The sequence below is a fragment of the Rattus norvegicus genome, chromosome 9 (genome assembly GCF_021556685.1).
Source record: "Rattus norvegicus strain SHRSP/BbbUtx chromosome 9, alternate assembly SHRSP_T2T, whole genome shotgun sequence".
Lineage (NCBI taxonomy): Eukaryota > Metazoa > Chordata > Mammalia > Rodentia > Muridae > Rattus > Rattus norvegicus.
In genome coordinates, this window is record NC_141542.1 from 94,722,900 (window position 1) to 94,748,419 (window position 25,520).

At 43.0% G+C, this 25,520-nt stretch overlaps 1 protein-coding gene across 2 annotated transcripts in view; it reads right to left on the reverse strand.

Annotated features, from left to right (window-relative positions):
- The window catches only part of Pax3 (paired box 3), a 96,538-nt gene that overhangs the window by 48,674 nt on the left and 22,344 nt on the right, over positions 1-25,520 (reverse strand).

Below are 25,520 nucleotides of genomic sequence, written 5' to 3' on the forward strand. Positions count from 1 at the left end.
ATATCTGTCAACAGAGATGCGCTTCTTCTATTTCAAGACAAGTTGAAAAGCCCCATTCTGCTATCAGAAAAAAATCCATGTTGAATTGTGCTGTGTTGTATTTGTTTTGTCTGGAGGGGGTGTTAAAGCTTTTATAATTTGTGGATCCCTTTTCAAGGAGGTAAAAACTGGCATCTGGCTCAATCTCATCTGGATGATCTAGTAGAAACCTGTCACTAAATAAATAGCAAAACAATTAAAAGAAAACAAAACTAGATTCCTTTGTCATACTGTCCAAAAGTTCACAATGTGACGCTTTATAAAAAGCCTTTGCATGAGTCCAGAAGAAACCTTGGCCCACAAGAGTCCCTAACATTTCTGTTTTCTTTTTCCCTTTAGTTTATTTACTTAGTTGAATGGGTATTTTGCCTGCACGTATGTCTGGGCACCATGTGTGTAACTGGTGCCCATAGAGGCCAGAAGAGATCACTGGATTCCCTGGGACTGCAGTTACAAGCAGTTGTGAGCTACAGGTAGGTGCTGGGGACACTATCCAGAGTCCTCTTGAAGAGTAGCCCACTTTTCTTTCCCACTGAGCCATCTCTCAAGCCCTGACATTTTCTTCACAATAATTCCACCTCTACTCTTGAACTTTGGTGAAGCCAGATATTCCCTGAGTCAATCAATCTTTTGTACCATGGACACCGTGTAAAATGTCCCTAAGCCATGCTCTCCTGAACTGCACCACCAAAGAACAAATACAACTAGGTCACCCATGTTTGTGATCATGCCTGTCCTAGGGCCTTCCCAAGGGAATATTGCTCCTCCTGTTCTACTGAAATGAAACCTTGGAGGTGACCACAACCTTAGCCTATGAAGAATGGATACCACGTAAGCCATAGGGAGTTCATAGAAGTAATGAAATCTGGCAACCCACACTGCCTTATGTAACCTTACAAAAAGATGTGGGAACTAGGAACAGTGGAAGAAACGCTTAGGTATAATGATGTTTTCCCAGAATTACCCCCAATGGGCCTGGTTCCTTCCAACATACTTTCTTGGTGCTCTTTGTGCCTTCCTGGAAATATAGCTCAGCCAGGCAATCTGACATCTACATACAACCACATCTACTAACCAGGCTGTGGCAACAGGATTGTTTGACCTCAGGAGCTCAGTGCCATAGTGGGTGACACAGCAATATAATATCTCTGAAGGAAAAGAGAAGAGAGAAGGAAAAGAAAAAATATAGCTGAAATGACCCGTGGAAACATTCTGGAATCATTTGTTCATTTTTGTAATGAATATGGGTTACTTCTGTAATAACGGGGTAAATTTAACATGTTAGCCAGTATATATTTTCTTTTTTCTTAAAGATTTATTTATTTAATGTGAGTGAGTACACTGTAGCTGTCTTCAGACACACAAGAAGAGAACATTGGATCCCATTACATATGGTCGTGAGCCACCATATGGTTGCTGGGAATTGAACTCAAGACCTCTGGAAGAGCAGTAATTGCTCTTAATCACTGAGCTATTTTTCCAGCCCTATATTCTTTTATATATAAAAGTGAACTGTTATTGCCCCCATAAACTTCAAATAATTACGATTGGAGAATGCTTCGCTGGCAGAACAGAGAGTCTGCATACAGGATGTCCTGGGTGCTAGAGCGGCTATGGTAAACACTAACGAAAATTCTATGAATTCTATGAATGTCTTCACAGCCACCTTGCTTGAGAAATATCTACACCACAGGGACTATGTAGAAATATCATCAGACATAGGCCAGACATACCTCAGAAACTGACAAAGAGGAGATGGAGCAATTACGAAGTTACAAGAGAAAACATTATTCTTGGTTAAATGGTTGGCTGATTCTGACACAAGAGCTATAGAATTACACTTATTAAATATGACCACCTGTGTCTCCTTGACTTCCGTTTGAAGGTGTGGCTTTATTCTTGTTCTGTAGATTCTGGAGTGTCAGGCACCCCACACAGCTTGGCCCCGACTGACAGGAGCTCAGCATCCCCACACCTCAGATTTCTAAGCTGACAGAGAACCCATTCTCAAATATCCTAGCAGTTCTGGCGTGTTACTTTCTGAAGAAAATGCATTCGCCATAGAAATCCTGAGGTGCATAGTCACCCTGAGAGTGCTGCATCCCGGCCATATATTCTGACCCTTCCACTGCACTCTGAGGTATCCCTTTGCCAGTATGGTGGAAAGAAGGAAGGCTGTGGGTATCCATGTGAGCTCCTGGGAACTTTCAGAGGATGCCGTACTATAAAGCCAGAGGAGACCAACAGAACACTGACAACCATTACTGAAACATGGATGTGCCTCCAGAAAACCAAATAATGCTTTTAAGATAAACAGGTTAGAGTATATACCACAGATCAGCCAAACATGGCCCGCTGCCTGTCAACATATCACTCATGGATGGCTCTTACATATCTTAAATTGTCAAGAAAGAATAACACTAATCCATCAAATCTGAGTGCCCATCAAGGAAGCTCACTAACAGACAACCATACCTGCTCATATACGTATTTTTTCATGGCCATGCACTATGACAGTAGAGAGTCATATAGCTCAAAGACACCAGAGACCAGACAGAGAGTGTAAAAATATTCACTCCACAAACCTTGACGGAAAACATTGACTTAGCTTATAGGATGGCAACATTTTGAATGCTTACTGTGCTCCGTGAATCATGCCATGTGCCTTTTCAACTTGCCTTCATATAATCTTCAAGCTGTCAGCATGATTACTCCTCATTTTAGGAGAGTGAACCGTAAGACTCATATAGCTATACAGTTATCATATAATGGAGGTAAAAATGGACGTGACATCTCACTTCCGTAGATATTTGTGAATTCCAGAGTCATTTACACTCCCCCTTCAATCCCATCGGCACAGCCATCATCCCCCAGCAGACAAGCTATGGGCTCACACTCCCTCTTTAATGCACAATGCAAGTCCTGGACGCTCTCCAGTAGGTACAGAGTATAGACCAGCCTGGCTCTGCTACCGCTGTGTTCTAGGAGAGATGAAACTACAGATTTCAGACTAGATTTTTTGTTCTCCCATGAAGGGTTAAGTCTCTGTGGTGGTACTCAGTTTAATTAAGCAAGTACAAAGCTTAGCTCATGAAATAGTTATAGCCGAGATTGGTACTATCAGTCAGTTCTCAAGCAGGATCAAAATCGGGAGCCTGCCAACTCAACAAGGCGTCATGGCATCAAGGCACCATAGCTCTCAAGGCATCATGGGGTCTGCGGGGCTGTGTCCCTTCTACTTCATGCTAGCTTCTTTGCTTTGATTTTAGACCCTTGAATTGTCTTGGAGTTCATTGATCTTCAGCATAGATCGTGAGCTACACCCTCCCAGAAATACCAAACTAGAGTTGTCACCTCCCTCCCTAACCCTATCCCCTGATATTCCATACGGTACACTTCCGTCAATTCTTACCAAACAGCCACCATCAGGCTAGCAAGCTTACCCGTCTTCGTCTTCGGTAAACAAGGAAGCTAGAGGAATCAAGCAAGCCAGGAAGAACTGTGAGACTATTCCCAGGATTCTATTCTCGACTCAGACACTCAGCTGGGCAAGTTGCCTAAGCTACATGGCCCCCAGATTCCCAGCTCTGAGGGAGTAATAACCCACTGGTAATCATGAGAAATTGCTTTCCTGGGTTAGAAATAGCCTTTGAAACATGCAGAGTAGCAAAGATATAAAATAAAAGCAAACTATGAAGTTGAAGTATCGCATATATATCCTGGGCTACTAATTAAATTAGTAATTTAACTTTGCCGCCGCACCCTCTAGACAGTTTAGGGTATGGTTTAGGATCTGCAACTTTGTGCTAACCAAGAATCTACCTACATGAATAACCTAGATGAGACATAATCCAAAAACATCAAGGAAGCAAGTTCTTCATGCTATACACAGAGTCCAGGGAACAGGACACAGCAACACACATCAGACACAGCTTAAAGTATACATCTTTCACCCCCAAAAGACTGGAGCAGGGAAGGGGTTGAGCTCTTCGTTCATTCCACTGTGCATTTTTTCCTCTGAATTCAAATTCATCTATTCGCCAAATTTCCTTACCTCCTTCCCATTTCACATCCCGCTCTGTGCAGGGCAGTTATGTAAAAAAAGAACTGAGCATTATATAGCCCATAGTCTAGTCTATATCAATTTTTGTTCTTATTTCCAGAAGCCTCTTCCAGGAAACGTCCTTTGCAAATAGTTTCCCCCTCTTAATGAGTAGTTTTAAGTTTTCAGTCAGACCTGTTAGTTGGGGAGCCAGACAGTGCTGGGACTTCTGATCCCATCTTGCTCATCATGTAGATATTATTTGCCTCAGAGGGCTGAGCGGCTTTCTGCTACACTCTTTTCTCTCCTAACTGTTTTTTACGTTGTTTTGGAGGCACGTGTTTGCACACACTTCTCCAGCAGCCAACATCGTCCCATGTTTCAGCCCAGCAGCCTGAAGTCAGCATCTCAGGAGTGACCAGGAAGACCTTTGGAAACCTCCCTTTCCCACAGTCACCCACGCTAACAAACCTTGAACCTTTTCTTGAATTGACATCTCCACCATTTTTACTCATGATACAAAAGAACACCGGCGCTGCTTGAGGGTGAATCTGAGATCACCAGTGATCTCTTTCTTTTAGGCCAGGTTCATTTATATACCAGCCACTTATTGTATACGTTGGAGTAAGCGGGAGCACATGTCCACACAGCACATACGTAGAAGTTAGAAAGCAGCTTGTGGGAGTTGGTGTGTCCTTCTCCCACGTGGAACCTGGGGATTGAACTTGGGTCATTGGGTTTAGCAGAAAGTGCCTTAACCCACTGAGCGATCTCCCTGACTTCCAGAAATAGTATTGTTGAACAAGGACCTCAGAGATATATGCTGCTGCTAGCACTTACCTAGAATCTACCAAGATGATGTTCTGAGCATTTTGCATGCAAGCACGCACACTCACTCACACACATGTGCATACATTGGGGTCTCTTGTACAACTCTTAGGTCCCTAGATAGGCACTGTCCTATCTAGACATTGGATTAAGCTGCATAGTGGGCCAAATTCTGGATCAGGGCTGGAGCCTGGGGGTTGGGGGCTGGGGGTCCCCTTAGCTGTCACAGGCTAGCCAAGAATGCTTGAGCTTAGTTCCTGGCTGGATCTGTCAGACTACAGCAGTCTGGCCACAGTCAGCTTAAGCTACTTTACAGTGGGCACCAGGATGTACTGAGGAAGACTTGTGCTTGCTAGACTGGGCTGTGGTGGTACATGCCATTAATCCCAACACTCCAGAGGCAGAGAAAGGCTTATGAGTTCAAGACCAGCCTGTTTCAGGACAGCCAGGGCTACACAGAGAAACCCTGTCTTGAAAAACAAGAGAGAGAGAGAGAGAGAGAGAGAGAGAGAGAGAGAGAGAGAGAGAGAGAAGGGAGGGAGGGAGAAATGAAGGAAAAAAGGAAGAAAGAGGAGGAGAGGAAGGAAGAAAGGAAGGAAGAGGAGGAGAAGAAGGAAGGAGGGAGGGAGGGAGGGAAGGAAGGGAGGGAGAAAGGGAGGGAGGGAGGGAGCTCCAGAGGAAGGGGAGGAGAAGGAGAGAGGGAGGAAAGATGGGTGGGTGGTGGTGGGGGCGGTGAGGAGGATGGGGCAGGGAGGGAAGGAGGAGAAAGGGAGGAAGCTCTATGCCATGCTCACTGGCCAATCCATCCCCCCTTAATGCTGAGCAATTTTGCCTCCAGCCTAGAGCTAGAAGACCCCTGCAGCCCTTCCTCCCTCCCCCAGGCTTACACGGAGCAAGCACAGCCCTTCCTGATCTTTTCTCCCTCCCCACTCCCACAGAGACAATCCCTCAGGCACAAACACCCCCTAACCTCCTCCAAGTCCTTCAACCCAGGAGGCTCTTTGATTTCTCTGCTGAGAGGAATTAACTTTTCTTTACTGGTAGCCTGAAAGTCTCATTGTCTCATGAATACAAAATTAAGCGCTGTTTAACAGCGATTTTTAAGTTAACAATGTTTTTTTTTAATTTCCTTTTTCTAAACAACAAAAACAAAACGCCTTCAGATGAAAATGAATGTGCTATACCAAATGCTACGCTTCCCCACACCGCTTGTTTTAAGAACACTAACCTGACTTTGAGGCAAAAAGTAGTCACTGAAGAATGGCTTCCTGCTTTGAAATTTCTTGGGCTATCCCAAAACTCAGTCCCACCCCTCAAAGGACACATGTGGTCACGCCCATGTGATCTCTCAAATGCACCCTGCCATTGTAAAATAGTTTTGTTTACTAAAACTAACTTGAGATAGTGAACACAAAGAATACAATGGGAAAATATTCTCTTGGGCACGGCATACAATGAGTTCTTTTACGGTAGGAGAACACAGTAAAATGGAGTATGAATTTCTCTTCCGCATACATTTGTTTATTCTGTCTTGTATTTTTGAGACAGGGTTTCACTGTGTATCTTTGGCTGTCCTGGAACCAGATCTGTAGACCAGGCTGGCCTCGAACTCACAGAGACCACTTGCCCTCTGCTTCCCGGGAGCTACCACCACCCCAGCTCGCTTTAGTATACTTTTAAACTGCCTTCACGTGGCTTTAATTTCTCTATGTGACCAGCTCATTCTGGGCACACAGGAAACGCTTGCAACTTGGCACTGAAATTCCCAAGGCACCTCACCAAATAGCCTGTTTGTCCTTTGCTTTAAGTTCCCAGAGCCGGACATGAAGAGCCAATCAATAGCACACTTGAATGCTTCATACATGGCGATGCTAAAATAACTGTTTTCCTTGGCTGGGTGTGGTGGCACACCTTTAATCTCAGCTCTGGGAGGCAGAGGCAGGTGGATCTCTGTGAATACAAGGTCAGACTGGTCTGCATAGTGGGTTCCATGACAGCAAGAGCTGTATAGAGAGGTCTTGTCCAAAAAATAAATCAGGAAAATTATTATTATTGTTGTTGTTGTTGTTGTTATTTTGTTGCCTCAACAGCGTGAGTTTCACAACAGCCAGGGCTACACAGAGAGACCCTGTCTAAGAAAAACTGGGAGGAAAAGTATTGTTATTTTTTTATTATTATTTTCACTTTGCCTCAACAGTGACTGAAAACCTTGGAACCCGCCAGTTCACAACGTGTTTTAAAAATAACTGTTCTTGGTCTTTTTGCTTTTTGTTTTTTGTTTTTAATCATATTCATTACAGAGACTTTTATGATTGGCTTGCCACAGAGGAAGTGCCCGTTTTCTGGACGGTGCTTCAAAACCGTCTTTCATTCTGTGTGAAAAAGGGTAATCTAAAGCAATGTCTCTTGATAGTAAAATAAAAAAATCACCAACATTAAGAAAAACAAGAAGAACCCACGGTTTGGGAGGCCCTCTAGTTCTGAAAACAGCACAGATCTCAGACACCCGGGATGGGACGTGTTGCTAAGGCTCTGGAAATGGGCCATTCTTAGTCAGGCAGGAGCTTTGCCCTGATCCCTGGGAATGTCCTGATCAATCACTGACACTCACAGCTCTCCTACCCCACCACTGTGGGGGACCTCAGATGAGGGACAGAACACAGAGGACAGGAAGAACTGTTGAAAGGACAAAGAATATTCTAGAAATCCCCCCTTCTGTCCTAAACCTGACTTGATTTTCAAGGGTACTGTCAAGCACAGCTCTAGTTTAAATAAAACCCACGTTAGGATTAATTCATAACACACCACTCAGTTTTTGGTTTGGGGGAATTTTTTTTAAGAGGGAACTATCATGTTGGAAAGAACAATATACCAGTATATTTTTTCTGCTTCTCACTGAAACCTTAGAAGAGGTAGTCATGCTTCCAAGTCTGAATAATTTCATCTGCAAAATAGAAATACTATTTACTTCAGCCTTGTGGTGAGGGTTAAATTATATAATGCATGTGAAATTTTATTTTTATTGCCTCTTATTAGATTATTATACATGAGAACATTTTTGTTTTTATTATTAAATAATATTTAACAAACCTCATAAGGTAATTTGTGTTTCTATCTGAATATTATTAAATAATATTTAATAAGCCTGATAGGGGAATTTGGGTTTTTCTAACCTGAATACTTGGCTGCAAATTTATTTCAGTACAGAGCTTATATTCAGAGCTGGAATGATTCTGCCCCACCCCCTTCCATACATACACACTCCTTTTCATTGACCTAGAGATAAACTTTGACCCTGGTGTTTGATAGTCGCACTTTTTCTGAAGAAGCCTTGTTCCTCCTAAGAACAGCTTGATCCCAGAATCAGGAAACTGACATCCTTCAGTGTTTTCTTCCCTCCTCCTGTGGCTAGCCTGCCAGCAGTTAACCTCTAGACTCAACTCCTCAGCCTTGTGTACTGTCTACAGGGAGACAAAATCTGGGGCACATGAAGAATTTCTTTAATCTGAGTTGTACTGGGCACTGAGCACACCTTTCTAAATCTGTGGGTCTGAAACTCACTTCTTTAAGAAACTATCACCTTTCTAATACTGCTCAGACACACACACACACACACACACACACACACACACACACACGGGGGATGGTGGGACAAGCACACAGAGTACCTGGAAGCAGTGAACTTAACTTGTGTAACAGAACGTCATTGTTTGAATAAGCCCATTCCCCACTTCCTGATAAGTTGTCCTGAGGTGGAAATTCCTAATTCCTGGAATCACGTTTCACAGGCGTCAGGAATCACATTGTTCCTACATGCTTTATATCCAGATCAAAAAGAAGAACTGAGAGTTCGAGCAAAGTAAATAAGCACTTTGCAGGCAAGAGGTGACCTAACAGCCATCAAGACGTAACAGTGCAATACCACCCAACAGCTGTTTCGAACATTAAAATAAAACGCTTATAACAGCCGGTCCGAACACCGAAATTAAAGTGAGGAAAGAAGAAAAATTGCAAGCGATCATCTTTTTAGGACCATTTCGAACGCCGAGTCTACAGCAGTTTAAACGGGTTTCCTTTTATTGTCTGTGGAGGTAAAGCTAAAAAAAAAAAAAAAATCTTCCCTGAGTTTTGCTTTAGCATTGGAAGAGCAGGGGATAGAAGCCGCCCATTCCCTTTCCTTGTGGAGAGTCACTCTCTGTTTCACAGTAGAGAGTGAGACTCTGTCCTGCCAGCCCCCAGCCTAACCCCAGGCTAGTCATGGATCTCTCTTGGCCTCACTTTCTCGAGTTTAAAGTAGGGAGAACAGCGTCCTTGCCCATCCCGTTGACAGAGCTATGCAGGAAAGACTTATAGAAAGAGCTTTATGGCTGCGAAGTGTGCGGTCTCGCAGAAGTGTATGAGTTATGTTTTTACATGCCATTCAATAAAGAAACCAAAAAAGTCAGGCAAGATCACTTTTAATCCCAGCACTAGGGAGGCAGAAGCAGGCAGATTTCTAAGTTTGAGGCCAGGCTGGTCTACAAAGTAAGTTCCAAGAGAGCCATGGCTACACAGAGAAACCCTGTCTATAAACAAACAAACAAACAAAAATCAAATCTCATTTGCATGTATATATAACTATTTCGAGTTGAATGGAATTTTTATATCTGGCAAAATAATACTGAATTACACACACACACACACACACCACACACCGCACACACACACACACACACACACCACACACACACACACACCACACACACACCACACACACACACACACCACACACACACACACACCACAAACACACACACACACACACACACACACAGGAGTCATCTAGACTTCATATAAATAATTAAGAAAAGCTTAGGTTTTAGCCAGATATATTTAGCATCGAATCCCTTCTAATACAAAACAGGATATGTAAAGCAGTTTCAAGCCAGAATTCTTAAATTTATAACAAGTCAACTTTAGGCTTAGATTCTCATCTCAATGTACAGTTTTAAAGGAGTACCCAGAATGACAGCAACAAGTCGCTATCTTGCCAGAACCAGCCAGGACCCAGCAGGCTGCTGAGACACGTCCCCAGCAACTGACGTCCTGTTTCCAAAGGCCAAACGTTTCTTAAAGGGCCTTTGCCAAATCTGAGACTAACTTGTTAAATCCTTGAAAACAGTCTAAGCTTCTTTCCTTAACTTGCACACTGACTTTGTCTTCCTAAGTTTAATAACCAGTCAAGTCTAGCAAATTCACTGGGCAGAGGGAAAAATCCTTTCTAGAGCATGTGTCATTTGCACAGAGCGTTATCCCCGATCCTGCAGACTGAGGAAAGGGAACTGGACCATCCATCTCTCGAGCTGTCCTCCTCCTCCTCCTCCTCCTCCTCCTCCTCCTCCTCCTCCTCCTCCTCCTCCTCCTCCTCCTCCTCCTCCTCCTCCTCCTCCTCCTCCTCAGAGGCATTGCAGCAGCTGAATTCCTTCCTTAACTTAAGCAGAAAGAAATGAAACCTTCCTGTTCTCTCGGTGAGTTCCTGATATGCTAACATTTCTGTCCTGGGCCAGAACGCTGGCCTAAAACCCTGGAACACTGCACCTTTGCAAATGCTTTTGAGGGTTCAAGTGCTTAAAAGTTTATAAATTAAATAAATGATATAAAAGCCATGAGCAAGCTGGCCTGTTCTTTATGAATACACACTAAACGTTTGGTGTATGCCTCCCTTGTTCTCAGAGAGTGACTTTGAGCACTGCGTGACAAATGAATAAAGCGGGTTAAACACGCGTGGTAATCCGAGGTTTCTCTCCGGTATAGATATCACGGCTTTGCCCCGCCTCTGGGATTTACAGTGAAACATTTTTACAAAAAGACAGTACTTACATGGGGGAAATATTTGTAATAGAATGACATTCCCAATTTAGGAGATAATTTTATTAATTTTTTCTTTTAGATAACAGACCTGTATTTATTTTCTCAGCATTCAAATTCAAAGATTCCCAAACTCGTTGGAAGTAAAACAGCACACCTTTCTAACAGCAAACTGTGGGGCCGGGAGACAGCTCAGCAGGTAAAGTTGCTTGCCTGATGACTTGAGCTTGATCCCCAGAGTCCCACAGAGGAGAGAACCAACCCTGGCAAGTTGTCCTCTGAGCTCCACATGTGTACTATAGCATGACCAGCCCCCTCCTCTGCACGAAACGATTAATTAACTAAGTGCTTTAAGAAAGAAGAATGAATATACTGTGGGCTGGGGCTCAGTAGTAAAGCATTTGCATGGCATATGCTAGGCCCCGGGTTTGATTCCCCAGCCTGGTAAAATTAATTCATTAAAATAAATGTGCACAGAAAGACCTTTTGTAAACATAAATTAACTCAAAAACATACAGGAAAAGGAAAAGCACTAGAATAGCTAAAAACCATTTTGAAAAAGATAAATATAAGGATGGAAAAATGGCTAAGTTAGGAAAGTTTGCTGCGTAAACAAGAGGACCTTAGTTCCATCTACAGAACTTATAAAAAAGCAAAGCAATAATAATAATAATAATAATAATAATAATAATAATAATAAGGTAGATATTCTTAAGGTTTTCTGGCTTCCACAGACATTTACACACACACACACACACACACACACACACACACGCACACTTTTCAACGAAAAACAAGCATAGAGGAGTCATATTTCCAGAGACAGACGGACGTGAGCCAATGGCACAGAACACAGAGCTCGAAGCAAACTCACGCAAGCAAGACAGGTTGGTGTGGACAAAAGTGCAAGAATGAATCCGTGAAGCAAGAGAAGGACTTTCTACGCACGGCGTTGTAACAATTAGACAGCCACACACAAAAACACATAGACAGAGTCTGCCTGCAGCCTTACGGCACATAGCAGTCAACAGCTGTGTGTCATAGACCTGGAATCTGTGTTGTACAGGAAAGTCCTTCAGAGCCAGGGCTAGGAAAAAAAAAAAAAACGCTTAGACACATAAAACCACAGCCCACACGTCAAAAGGCCAACGAGTTAGACTTTATCAAAATGAAAGTTGAATTCGTTTTCTAAATTTTAATGATTATTATTATGTGTTCACAATAATGGGGAGGGGGTGCCACAAAACCTGTGTGGTGGTCATGGGATACCTTTGTAATCTCTGGAGGTTTATCCTTCTGCCTTTCCATGGGCTTCAAAGACCAAACCAGGTCAGCGCGCATGTGCAGCAAGCACCTTTACCCACTGAGCCATCTTTCCAGTGCGCATGTGCAGCAAGCACCATCACCCACTGAGCCATCTTCTCAGCCCTTGAATTCATTTTCTGTTCAAAGGATGTAAAAACAAGATAGAGACTAAGAGAAAACATTTGCAAGGCCCATATCTAACGAAGAGCCTGTAGTGAAAACACAAGAATTCCCAGACCTCAACAGTAGTTTTTACACGAACGAAAGAGCGGGGCACAGTAGGGCAGTGGTCCCCAACACTTGGGAGGCAGAGACTAGAGGATCAGGAGTTCAAAGTCAGGTTTGGGCTTATAGTGAATTTGAACATGGGAACCACGAGACCATGACTTGGGGAGAAAATCAAAAACAAAATAAGCAAAGACATTCAACAACGTTTTCACCAGAGAAAACGCAGAACACGGCAGAACATCTTAAGGGATGCTTTGCACTGGGACTCATTGGAGCCATCAACGACAACCACAGCCACCCACCACCATGTGCACGTCAAACCGGTTACCACTGAAACCATTGAGAAGAGCAGACATTGGTACTGATGCTATGAGCTCTCTTCGTGTGTTGCTAGTAAAAGGAAATGCCAAACTAGCTAAAAACAGTCACGAGTTTTTAACAGTTAACATGTGACTCCAGGCTTTGACTCCTAAGAAGTTAATTCACATAGAACCTCCACATAGATGGGCATGGTGACCTGACTGACCCCAGACTGGAGATAACTCACATGTTCCTTAGCTGGTCGAGGAAGAGACAGGCTGGGGCACATCCCCAGTGTACAGAATGCTAGCCAGTGATGCAAAGGGTAGAGTGTTAGTAGAGGTAATGACATGGACAGATCTCTAGGCAGTTATACTGAGGAATGGAAGTCAGTCTCAGGAAATTATATATGTTATGACTTAGCTCATACCATACTCTTACAACAAAATGACTCTATTGGAGAACAGAGAAACCATTCCCCAGCAGTAAGGACAGAAGGAGGGTGCAATGTGACGGAACTGTTCTCTGGTTGTTCTGACGGTGACAGTGGCACCTGCAATTCTTATATATTAAGTTTTTTAAAAAATACATGTATACACATGTTCGTTAACAATATTCATACTAACCCAAAAGTAGACGTAGCCCAAATGCTCACACCGACAGATGAATGGATGAACAGTTTAGAATCTACAAATACTGTCCAATGGAGTAGCACTCAGCCGTAAAAAAGTAACGGACTGATACAGCCCCCTCATGAGGGAAGGCCTGAGAGATCACCTGAGTGGATTAGGAGGATCACATGCTGTCTGGTTCTATTTCTGTGAGAGCACCAGGGTACCTATATCCATAAGAACCAAACACAGACATAAGCAACTGGGAAACAGCTGATTTAATGGTGCAAAGCTTTATTTTAGAGCAGCAAAAATACTTTAGACAAGTCGAATGCATAGCATACAGCACAGGGAGTAGTGTACAAACCCCAGGAAATTGTTTAGTGTTTTGTTTTGTTTTTTGAGACACGGTCTTGTCTCAAAATGCATAATCCTCCTGCTTCCACCTCCTCCTTAGTGCTGAGTTTGGAGGAATACGTCATCACTCACAGTTTACACAGAGCTGGAGACTGAACCCAGGGTGCTGTCAGTGCCAGACAAGCCCTCTCCCACCTGAGCTACTTCTGCAGCCTCGGTTGTTCCCTTTCATGTTGCTTGACGTTATACAAATTCCACCATGATACAACATAATCCAGAAAGTCAATTTCACTATGGTCATCTCAAAAGTCCAATTTAAAGCCACGAGAAGATGTTACTTTACAAAAAATTAGTAAGTTTGTGATCCCATGACCAGATTAGCATCATGAACAAAGCACAAGACAAGGGTGGAAGTTAAGTTGCAAAATTCCAAGGAACCTCCCACCCCCCAAAATTCAGTCTTCCCACAATTGGAGACATCTTGTCCCAGTTTATAAAGATTAAAAGAAATAAGCCTGGTAGTGTGGTCCTATGACCCAAGTTATCTTAGAGGCTAGCCTGGGCTACAATAAGAATTGAAAGGGTGCTGGGATGAAGCTTGGTGGTAGAGCCTGACATTTGAGCACTCCTGGGTTCAATCCTGAGCAGCGTAAAATATAAATTAAATTGTATCTGCGTGTGCTTATGAGTTTTATTTTCTTTTCAAACAGCACTTGATCAATTACAAATGTTTAAAGTTTCCTGCACTAGACCCAGTTTCTCTTTATAAAGCATGAGTGTGTATTAGAATGCATCACAGATCTGTTCTGTACACAGTCCGAATGGTATTTTTGGAGCATATTTTGCTTGTGAAGGTTAAGAAACCTGAAGACAGGGTGTCTCTAGTTCTCTGCATTTCCCACATAGACCAGGGGTCCACGTCTCTGTGCCCTTATGCAGGCTCTTCCCTCAGCCTGTGATGCCTTTCCTCCTTAGAGTGTCTTGGGTTGATTAAGTCCTGACCATCCTCTTCTCCAACTGAGTCTGAGATCTCTTTTCCATTCGAGGAGGGTTGGGGGGAGGTTGCCCTGTACTCCCATGATGCCTCGGGCTCTAAAAGTACTGAACCACAGAGGCTGCCATGAGATGTTCATGTGACTGCCATTCCCTCAGGGCTACAGGCCATAGAAGGGAAACAAAGCTCATTCATTCATCTTCATTCTCTCCAGTAACTGGCACGGAGCAGGCTTTCAGTACTCCCAGTGGGTCCCTGGGCTCCCCTGCACCTTTATTAACACAGTGGATGCTGGCATCTGGGCCCAGTTTCTCCTTGACGCAACTTCCATTGCCATTGCTTTAACCTAAACCCTGATTCCCCAGGTTCTAGGCCACCTCTGCAGCTCTGAGTTAGCCTGCTGCATGCCCCTAAAACTCCCAGCAAGATTTTGCTTCTCCTTCAAGACGCTAAATGTTCCAACGCTCAGCAAAGGAACTTCAAATAGCCCCCCAAATAGGCCTAAAGACTTGGTTCATCCGAATATCCACAGAATGTAACACACCAGCTAGAACTCTCCATTAAGGCCATGAGAAAAACACATGCAACCAACCAACCCAGTCAGTCCTCAGAATTTGTTCAATAAACCAGGCAAGTCCAACCTCAAAGTGCTAGGGACAGTTCATGGGAGATCCAACAGTTAGTTATTTGTCTAGAAGGCTGTAAGATTTGGGGGACTCTAAAATTAATATAATTTACAAATGCAAACCAGGTTCAAAAAGTGAGTACTTGGGGCCCGCAAGATGGCACTGCAGAAAAAGGTGCTTGCTGCCAACCCTGACTACCAGACTTCAATCCCAAGAACTCACATGGTGGAAAGGAAGAACTAATTCCCAGAAGCTGTCCTCTGACCTCCACATGTACTCCAAAGCATACACCTGGCACACACATACACATCCATGCTCGTATTCTCTCTCTTCTGCTTGCTCCCCCTCCCTCCCTCCCTCCCTCCCTCCCTCCCTCCCTCCTCTCTCATATTTCTAAAAGAGAAAGAAAGAAAATTGAATATTTGTTTACTGTGGGAGAAAAAGCACACTAAGTTATCTCAGCTGCCGTTGTGCGTCTATCACAAACGTCCACCCTGGAACACACACCGGCCTCTCCTCCCATCTGGAGCACTCCACAGCATCAAGCCAACTCTCAGCACTCTGAGGGGTTCCCGTGTACAAGAGACCCCAGTTGAAGCTTTGTTAGCTTCCTGAGAAATCTACACGCCTCTGACACCTTTTCCTATCGAGTTATCCTGGTGCTGCCAAGCATGGCCCCGTGAACAGTCTCAGGGACTTCTGTGTAACTTTTCAGGCAAATACTGGTAATTGCTCCACTCCATAGACCAGCTGAAGAGGCTTCGGGTATACTCCTTTGAACAGACCCTTTGAAGGATTTTCTTTTTTTTAATATTTATTTATTTATGTATATGAGTAAACTTTAGCTGTATTTAGACACCAGAAGAGGGCGTCAGATCCCATTACAGATGGTTGTGAGCCACCATGTGGTTGCTGGGAATTGAACTCAGGACCTCTGGAAGAGCGGTCACTGCTCTTAACCGCTGAGCCATCTCTCCAGCCCTGAAGGACTTTCTTAATGCCAACCGTCCTCCCAGAAACCACCAAGCAATTGTACCATGTGACACTGAGTGGAACAAATTCTATAATGGGGCAAATCTGCCTTCTGCGTCCATGTCACTAAGCCCTACACTAGGTGTAGTCATCAGCCTGTCTCATCTTCCGTCTCCTTGTCTGTGAACAGGAACCTGCGTGATTGCTATTGTCACTTAGCACTAGATGGTCCCCAGACCTAATAATAAACATATACCCAAGGGAGATGGGAGATAGAGAAAACTCTCTCCCACTCTGATTTGAAAGAACAACTAAAACCATAAAATCCCAGGGGCAGACGGATTCAGAACTTTCCCATGTACCTCTGATGAGCCACTGACAGAACGGGAGAGTTGGCTTTCCCTGCTAAAGCCCATGAAAACACATGACGTTGAACCTTTACATGGTAGAAATCACATGAGCAGGGACCATAGGTGTCCTCTATAAGCCAGATGCAGGCATTTTTTCCCAAACTCACCAAAGCACACACAGAACAAATAGCAAGACTCTGCTTGCCCTCGGTCTCTCCTGAAGAGCCTTGGTCCTTTCAGACAACAGTTGAGAGAGGAGGTTAAGACACAAGAGGGTACAGAAAGGATCCAAGTACTCTTCCTAGATTCCTCTCCTTACAACAAACATGGTTGGTTTGTGCAGGGAAATGAGTAAGAAAAAAGCAAGACAAGGGAGTTAAGGGTGACAACTGTTGGTTTGCAATTCACTCAGGAGGAGCAGAGGGAGACACCAGAAGCCACACCGTGCCACCCACTTTGCTGATTGCAATATGCACAGTGCATGAGTATTTTCAGCATCCTGAGGTAATGAGCACTTAGGATCTTTCCAGATATTATGATCCTCAGTTATCCTTTAAAATGGAGAGGAAGGGGGTGCAGGAGGACAGGAGGTTTGGAAGTATAGCTCAATGACAGAGTGCTTGCCTGGCATACTCAGCCCTGATTCTAACCCCTTACCCACACACACACACACACACACACACACACACACACACACACACACACACACACACTGCTGGACGGAGGAAGGGAGGGAGGGAGAAGGAGGGACGGTAGGAGAAGTAAAAGAAAAGACCATCCAATTGAGCTATGTGTTTTTAAAACATAAATAAAAGAAATTTTCTAAGTTACTGCTTTAAAAATAGACAGGCCAGTGGTGGCACAAACCTTTAAAGTCCCAGCACTCATGAAACAGAGGCAGGTGGAACTCTGTGACCCACAATAGTGAGTTCCAGGACAGCCAAGACTACATACTGACTATCTCAATCAATCAACCAACCAACCAATCAGTGTATTCTTCAAAACATGGTTTCCATGACCACTAGTGATGAAACCTTCCCAGCTTATTCTGGGTCTTGTAGCTGAATTTCCCCTTGTATGGTTCAGCATTTCTTAGCACTCAGGCTATTTTGTGCTGTGTTTCTCTCCAAGGCAGGGAAGGACAGGTGATTCCTGGCTGGTTTAGCAGCTACGGGTCTGGTCAGTGTTACAACGGCCACACCTTCTAGTACAGATCCTTGTTTGTGCTAAACTGAGGAGAGAAGATCATGTATTGGCCAATCCTACCAAGCAGATGAAGTATAAAAGTTGTATAGACTTCTTCCCATGATTTTGTGCTCAATGTACACTGAATGACCATAAAATTGGAAATAGTTTGCTTTTTTAAAAGAAGGAACGTTTCAAACGCTCGCAAAAGGTAGGTGGGTGAACACGCAGACCATCAGATAGATTATATATACTTCAGTAACAGACTTTTTTTTTAACAGAGACAGGGACTTTTATATTAATAGCTTCATTCTGGTACAGCCTGTCGAAGGCTGCACAACAGATCCTTCTGTTCTATTACTGTCCCTCCAAACAAAACCAATCATGCATAAATGTGACATCAAACACCAACCCCTAACAGCCAGGCTGCAAGGCTGCAGGGGCCTCTGTAAAAAAACAGAAGCAAACACACTGCAGTTTGCAACTGTAGAAACACACTCGACTTATCTGCAGACATTTGTAGGGGCACTCCAGTTTTGCCTCTGTCCTACACACACACACACACACACACACACACACACACACATACACACACACACACACACACAGATGCCTGGGGGAGTCTGGAAGTCCTTTTCGAAACTCGAAACTCGCTCACACTTTCAAGGCAGTGCTGGGTGTGTGCTATTCTTTTGTTTGTTACAATGACCAATAAAAGTGGAATGCAAAAATATCCTCCCTAACCCTAATAGTAGCCAATCAGACCTCAGTCAGAGCTCCAGCCCTCCTTCCTCCCCACCCCCATCTCTAGGTCACGTATGCAACCTGCACTTGCCAGGAGGACTTTCTAGCTGCCTGTCCCCAAAGGCAGACACATCGAGCAAAGCTCAGAACTGAGTCTCCAACTTCACTCCACATCACTTTGCCACTGTGGCAGAAAGGATGGATGTATTCACCTAGTCCATTCTACGATTGGAACATGGCTTTTTTTTTTGGATGGGCAAATGTGTTTGTCTTTAAGAATTGTTCTAGCAGATTCTGTGCACATTTCAGTCAGCTCCAGATGAAATGAGTTAAGCTCTCCCCCGGCCTCCTAATGTTTGAATGTGCCATCCTCGGACCTATGACTAGGGACTTCAATGCCTCCTCGGCCTCCGCGCCCTCCCACCCCCTCCCACTCCTTTATGTATATATGTTGCATAATTATAGAGTAGTGGGCATTTATCACCTCTTCTGGGCAGTAAGCAGAAAGACACACAATACCATTACTTCCAGCTACTGCTTTTCCCAAGATAATTAGGTAACGCAGTGGAAGAAGGCTCGTAAGCCTAAGGCTGCTCAAGTTAAGTGATTGACACGGCTCTGTCTGGCTGCTCTATTAACTGTTTCATTTTGTTGCTATTTGCAGTTTGCTTGGCTAATACTCCGAACAAATACAGACTGTTTCTTTAGCCCCTTTTTTCTCTTTGACCTTCTCCTGCCCATTTTCTTTGACTCTCTTCAAACTGTCTTGAAAAGGCCCTGTTGAATGCGCAGTCCATCAGAGGCCCAGGTCCGTCCCTACCCTTGCCCTGAATGCCTTACTTCAAAGATGGGCCGCATTCTTTAATTGGCCTTTGAATTAATATCAAAGGGTCACAATGCGAGTGCCAAAAGAGAAAGGGGCTTTAATGAAGCAAAGAACCGCCATTCACTTGCAGATAAGCACATTTTTATGCTTGAATGGTCACCACGGCTAAAGGCTTGGTGAGGGGCAGGCTGAGAGGATTTTTTTCCTTAAGTAGTGATTAGTTCAAACAAACAAGAGTAAACAAATTAAAAAAAAGTCTACAAACAGAGACAACATAAAATAAATAATAAGCCGAAATCCCAAACGGCACATCCCCTCTCACAAATCCATTAAAAAAAAGAAAGGAAAAAGAGAAAGAGAAAGAAAGAAAGGCTACAATTCATTAGCAAATCCATCCACCATTTTTAATCCCTTATATCAACATTGAAATTCCAAAAAAAAGTGCCTGAAAGCATTGTCATTCTGGAATGCTGAGAGTAACACAGAAGGAAATATTATGACCTTAAAAGTCTTGAGGAAATATAATTTTTTATAACATATCCTAAGGTCCAAGATATAGTGACTTTTGATATGAGCAATTGTGGCTAAATTATTCACACTTGATTCTTTTATACAGAGGACTTTATTTGAGCCCAAAATAGTAAAATTTCCATCTATCATCTATCTCTCTATCCTATCTATCTATCTATCTATCTATCTATCTATCTATCTATCTAAATATCTATCTATCTAAATATCTATCTATCTATCTAATCAATGTGGGCCATATTTTCTGTTTTTCCAAAGAAATCAGTGGTTAGTGGCCACTGTTGTCCTTGTGCCCTGGTAATAATGCCACTGTACAAGCTACGCACAAACCCACAGCACCAGAGGTCAATGTAAGGTAAAATTCAGCTCAAATCATCATGATTACAGAGTGAAATAGTAAGCCAGCCTTCCTCTCCCTCATTCTCCTTCTAAAGGCATTGTTGATTAAGGAAAGAACACAGTCCCAGGGAAATATCATCTTAGCCATAGCTTGGACCAGCATCCAGTAAACCCAGCTACACCCAGGTTGGCCTCTTGTAGACAAAACACTGAGACTGACCAAGACCTAGCCCTTTGTCCCTTCCCTGGATGCCTTGGCAAAAGAGTTTATGTGACTCTCAATGATACACAAGGAAGGACCTTGTTTCAATGCTTCAAGCAATCCCCAAAAGTACATTGCCAATTTTAAATTCTGGCACACCACCTTGCCAGTTTTTATGCTAAAGGAGAGAAGAGAGAAAGAGAGAGCTTCCTTATCTTAGGAGAAATCAAAGGCATTTCTTCCTCAGTGGTTCTATTTTCCATGAGCTTGTCCATCTGCTTCAGAGTTGCCAAAATGAAGCGAGAAAGGACAGCAAATAAATGTCAGGGAGTCAGCCAATCTGCTTAAGTCTCCAACTTATCCCAAGAAACTCCTTCCTGCCCTGCTAGGCCTTCCAATCTTTTGACAGGAGCCAACAGGCATCAAAACAATATACAAATCAAAAGACTTATTTTTGCCCAAATCTAGACTCTCAGAGGCTATTTCTCCTATCCCAGTGTTCTGCCTGCTGTACGCCAGTATACTGTTTTGAAATAGGGTACTGCCAGCCCCAGCTACAAGGTCCCATCTGTACAGGAGACAGAATTAGTTCAGTGTATTTTGAACGGACCAGGGGGAAAAAGCTACTTAACCCTTGTTAAACTGGACTTGGAGGAAGTGTGAAGGGAAACCAGTCAGGGACCAAATCCTGTTTCATAAAGGCCAAAAGAAACAGCAGATTTCAAGTAAATAGTAGGTCTCTATTTGTTCAAAGTTTGTCACATGTCTGCAGTCATGAACACATCACAGCAATATCTAAGGGCAAGGGAGAGAACACTGCCATCTCCACCCTTGGGGAGTCCAGCTCACAAGGGCCAGTGACTTTCCCTTGATCACAGAGCTAGTCAGAGCATGAAGTAGGTCAGACATCAGTCTTTAGCCCGGCTATCACAGAGTCGGAGTTCCAGCTCATTTGCAGAAGTAAATGCTAACAACCTGGTATTCTGTGGTTTCTCTACCAAAATCCACAAGTGGCACAAAGTCAAAAACACTGCAAATCCAACGTAATGAGTTGCACAGAAAGGTATTTGGACCACATATTTAGTGCTTGCCCAGAGCACTACAGTCATGTATACCTAACTTGACCATTGATAATGGCGATTCTGGGCTCTACTGAATAGAACTTACATCTTTCTAAGTGCTTGTTTGTTCTGTGTTTTGTTTTGTTTGTTGTTGTGGTTGTTTTTAGATGTGGTCTCATGTAGCCCAGACTGGCCTCAAATTCATTATGTAAGTAAGGATGACCTTGAACTCCTGGTCATCCTGTATTAACTCCCAAGTGCTATATCCACCGTGTTCCACCAAGCCGATTTATTCAGTGCTAGAAACTAAACCCATGCACACGGGTTAGGCAGGTGCTTTACCAGCTGAGCTACGTCCCCCAGCCCTGGGCTCTGTATTTCTTAAAAGTGCCATAGCCAGTATCTAACATCATTTTGATTCTTTGAGTTGAGAAAATTAAAAGGTTTCACTTTAATTTTGAAGGGCAGAACAAATAGGGCAATATGGTTTGATGTCAGATGAAATAATACAGTTTAAAGTTTGTAAATCCGAATGGCCCACTCAGGGAAGCTACCCAAATAATCCATTTATTTCTGACATGGCCATCAGTAAAATCGAAGGGCATTTGATATCGAAGTAAACTTTATTCTTCCAGAGAACTAATCATTCCTGGTGAAGACTGTGTCTCCTCCAGCTGGCTTCCAATTCGCAGCTTGGAAAGAGTGCTTCTGAAGCTCCATGGGAAATAACTCTCCCTGAGACTGAACCTGCAAGCTTCAGTCATGCATCGGGAACAGTTCGGACGTCACAAGGAGCTGCTGGAGAAAAAGACTTTCCTAGACTTCAGGGTTAGCCTTGTCCAGGCACCCACTGGACCTCTCCTAATACAGACTTTGCTCTCTCCACATTCCTGGGTCTTCATCCAAAAGCCCCTCACTCACCTTACAGCACGCACCCTAGCAGACAACACTGACCTGGGGATCTGATGAGTAGAGAGTGGTTGAGATGACCTGCATGCTGATTGCCCGAGGATCCTTCCTGTTAGGATTCCAAGGCACACTCAAAAAAATCTCCCCACTTCCATCACAAACAACAGAATCACCCTGGAATGTGTACACTAACAGCCTTGCTCCTTTTTCATGTAAGGCTTCCTCCTCAAACCTTACCACCCTTTCATCCCAGCACAAGATGGCTTGTCCAAGCTGGGATTAAGCGTTATGTCAAGGAAAGACGCTTAAAGGGGAAGAAAACTTGAGTCTCTCCGAAGCTCCAGGAGCAGGCATCCTGCTGTAGGCTTCAATGGACAACATTTGTTATGAAATAGGGAGAATTTGCATAATTTTGGGGAAGACTTTGTTTTCAAAGCCATTCTGTCTTTCACCTGCTCGGGCCTCTACCGTGTATGGCTTTGGTTAACTTTTGTTGATGGAGGCTCATGTTTAACCAACTGTTTTTAATTTACAAATTAAACTTGTCAGAAGTAGAAATCCTTCCTTGGAACTATTCCAATATGTCAAGAATTAATTCTAATGAAAACGGCATTGCCTAAATGCAGGATGGCCAGCCACTTACTTTATTTACACAAAGTCCTTCTCAGTTTCTTTGATAGAAGCAGCTAAATCTTTTCCCTCTTTCATGTTTTGTCAGCACTTGATTCCTTTGTCCCTTGGCTATTTGCCTAGCTGTGGACAATAAGGAAGGAAGAATAGAAGCAGATTGTTGGAATGGCCCTCAATAAACCTAATTATGACATGTTGACTGCCTTCACCATGACACGGTCAGGGGACCCAGGCTTATTCAATTACCCTCGCCAGGTTTCTCTTTCAGAGCTGAAGTTATCCTCTGACTGTTTGTATTTCTGAACAGTATTCATGTTCATTGTGAAAGAAAATCCCCTGGACTTGGAGGGGTTTTAAAGTTGAGGCTGTTATTGTAGCTAATTTTTATTAACGGAATGATAACATGATAAAGAAACAGACCTTTGTTATGTAATAAGAACAAATCAGGGTGTGCTTAAAGTTACACCTTTCTTTCCTTTCTCTCGAGCCAGCCTGGCGGGATGTGGAAGCAGAATTAATAAACAAAATAATTTTTTCAACCTGCGCATCCTCTCACACAAGGCGAACGGCGCACGACCGTGACGCTATGATTCCTTTTTTTTTTTTTATTTCGAACAATAATAATAACCACATGACTTTGACATGCTGGCGGGGGAGAGGGGCAGTTTATCTTTTTCTGTCCTCTTTAATCACCAAGAAGTCCCTTGCCCCATTAACACCAGAGAACATAAGTTCATCGGGACCTTAATGCCAATAGCTGTTTCTTCAGCAGCTGGACGGAGGTAGGCGAGATGGACACTATTTAATTAAACCTCTGGCTGCTGCTTAGAGAAACTCTTCCCTCCTTGAAAGTGTCCACTGGTCACGGCAGAGGTGCCTGCGAAACTGGTATATGAAAAGCTTGGTGTCAAGTGAACAAAAGAATGTGGGGGGGAATGAAGAATGACAAAATCCATCCCCAATCCATCCTACCGTTTAAGTCTCATAAAGGAATATTCGGTTGTAGTTACAGGAATGCGAAGCCTAGCAAAGGCAGCTGGTGGATGGTCCCAACACTTCTGGATGGTTTCTTTTCCTTTCCTTATTTGTTTGTCTTTTGGGGGGGGGGTCTCTCGAAAAACATATTGTCCCCTTTAGGTAGTTTAATATTTCTTGGGACTACAGGAAAAAAAAAAAGTGACTTCAACAAAACAAAGCAGATGCCGGGATGTTTTACAAAGTAGATGCCGGAATGTTTTAAAAGTCGCCCCTCGATTCACTTCCCTGGCTAAGCACTGCCTATCATTCTAACAGAAGCCCAACCCAGACGTATTTGCCCTGTGAGTGAATTCAGAGTCTGGTATTTATTTGGTTCCTGTGGAGAGGGCCTTTAAAATCTGATATGAGAAATCTATTTCACAAAAGGGTTCAGGAGATAAAATATACAGAGCCCTTGATGCTTGGAGAACGTTTAGAATAAGTGTTAGCCACCCGGGTTCTACTCTACATGTCCATTCCCTCTAGGTATCTAATACTCAAAATGACATAAACACTTAATCTGAAAAATATATATATATACATATATATATATATATGAGCATATCATCTAACTTTAGGACTTCCTGACTTCTTTAGCTAGTAAAAAATTTATATTTGCATTTATAATTAATTGCAAAAATAACTTTCATAGTGCATCTTCCCTATTAAGTAAAAATAAAATCCTTTAACAGCAAAGAAAATACTGCACATTCCACCGTGGTCTAGTTAAGTGCTCTCCCCCCAGTGCTCAGATGACTTTAATCAGAATATAACTCCTGTCTAAAGGAAGGGGGCAGAAGAAAAAGAAAAGAAAGAAAAGACCTGCTCTTGCTACTTTAGAGTGGAAATGTTATTAAAATATCCAAGATGTCTCAATATTCTAACTTGAAACATATGTATTTTTGCATTCCCTAAAATGTTTTAATGTTTTTATATAGTTAAACAGAATAACAACTCTTCTTCGAATCTCAACTAGCACTTCCCTAAGAAAACATGAGAGGGAAAAAAAATAACTCAAGGAAATCGAATACTCAGATCAAGTACCGCGCGCGCCACCCCAGACTTGGCACGGCGTTATGAATGCTGCCGTTTTAAAAGTTATACGGTTATCTCGCTATTCAAACTGTATTAAGCAAATATATGCCCCCACTCTCACAAATGTGGCTTCCAGCAACCTGTTGGAAGCCAGTCTCTGTATCAGTGTAAAGCAGGGGCTCGCTTATGGATCAAAAGGGGGGAGTTCAATTCATTTGATTGTTTTGATTCGTATGGAGTTACTTTAAGAAAAAAAAAAAGTCAAGCATTGCCTAGCAGTGGCTAAGATCAGGTTTCTTCTTTAATCTAAAGGTCGAGCACTGCCTTTTACTCTTATCAAATAAAAAAAATTTTAATTTGCAATTCAGAGCTCAAAATTGCAATATATTTGATCTCAGTACTGGATAATCAGTAAGAAAAATAGAAATAAACTCTCTCATATGGTAAACGGTAGTGCTTATTATTCTGGTTGGACAAGGGGTATATTTTCTCCTAATAGTCTCTCATTTTATAACATTCAGCCTCGATTTCAAAAGATTAGTAAA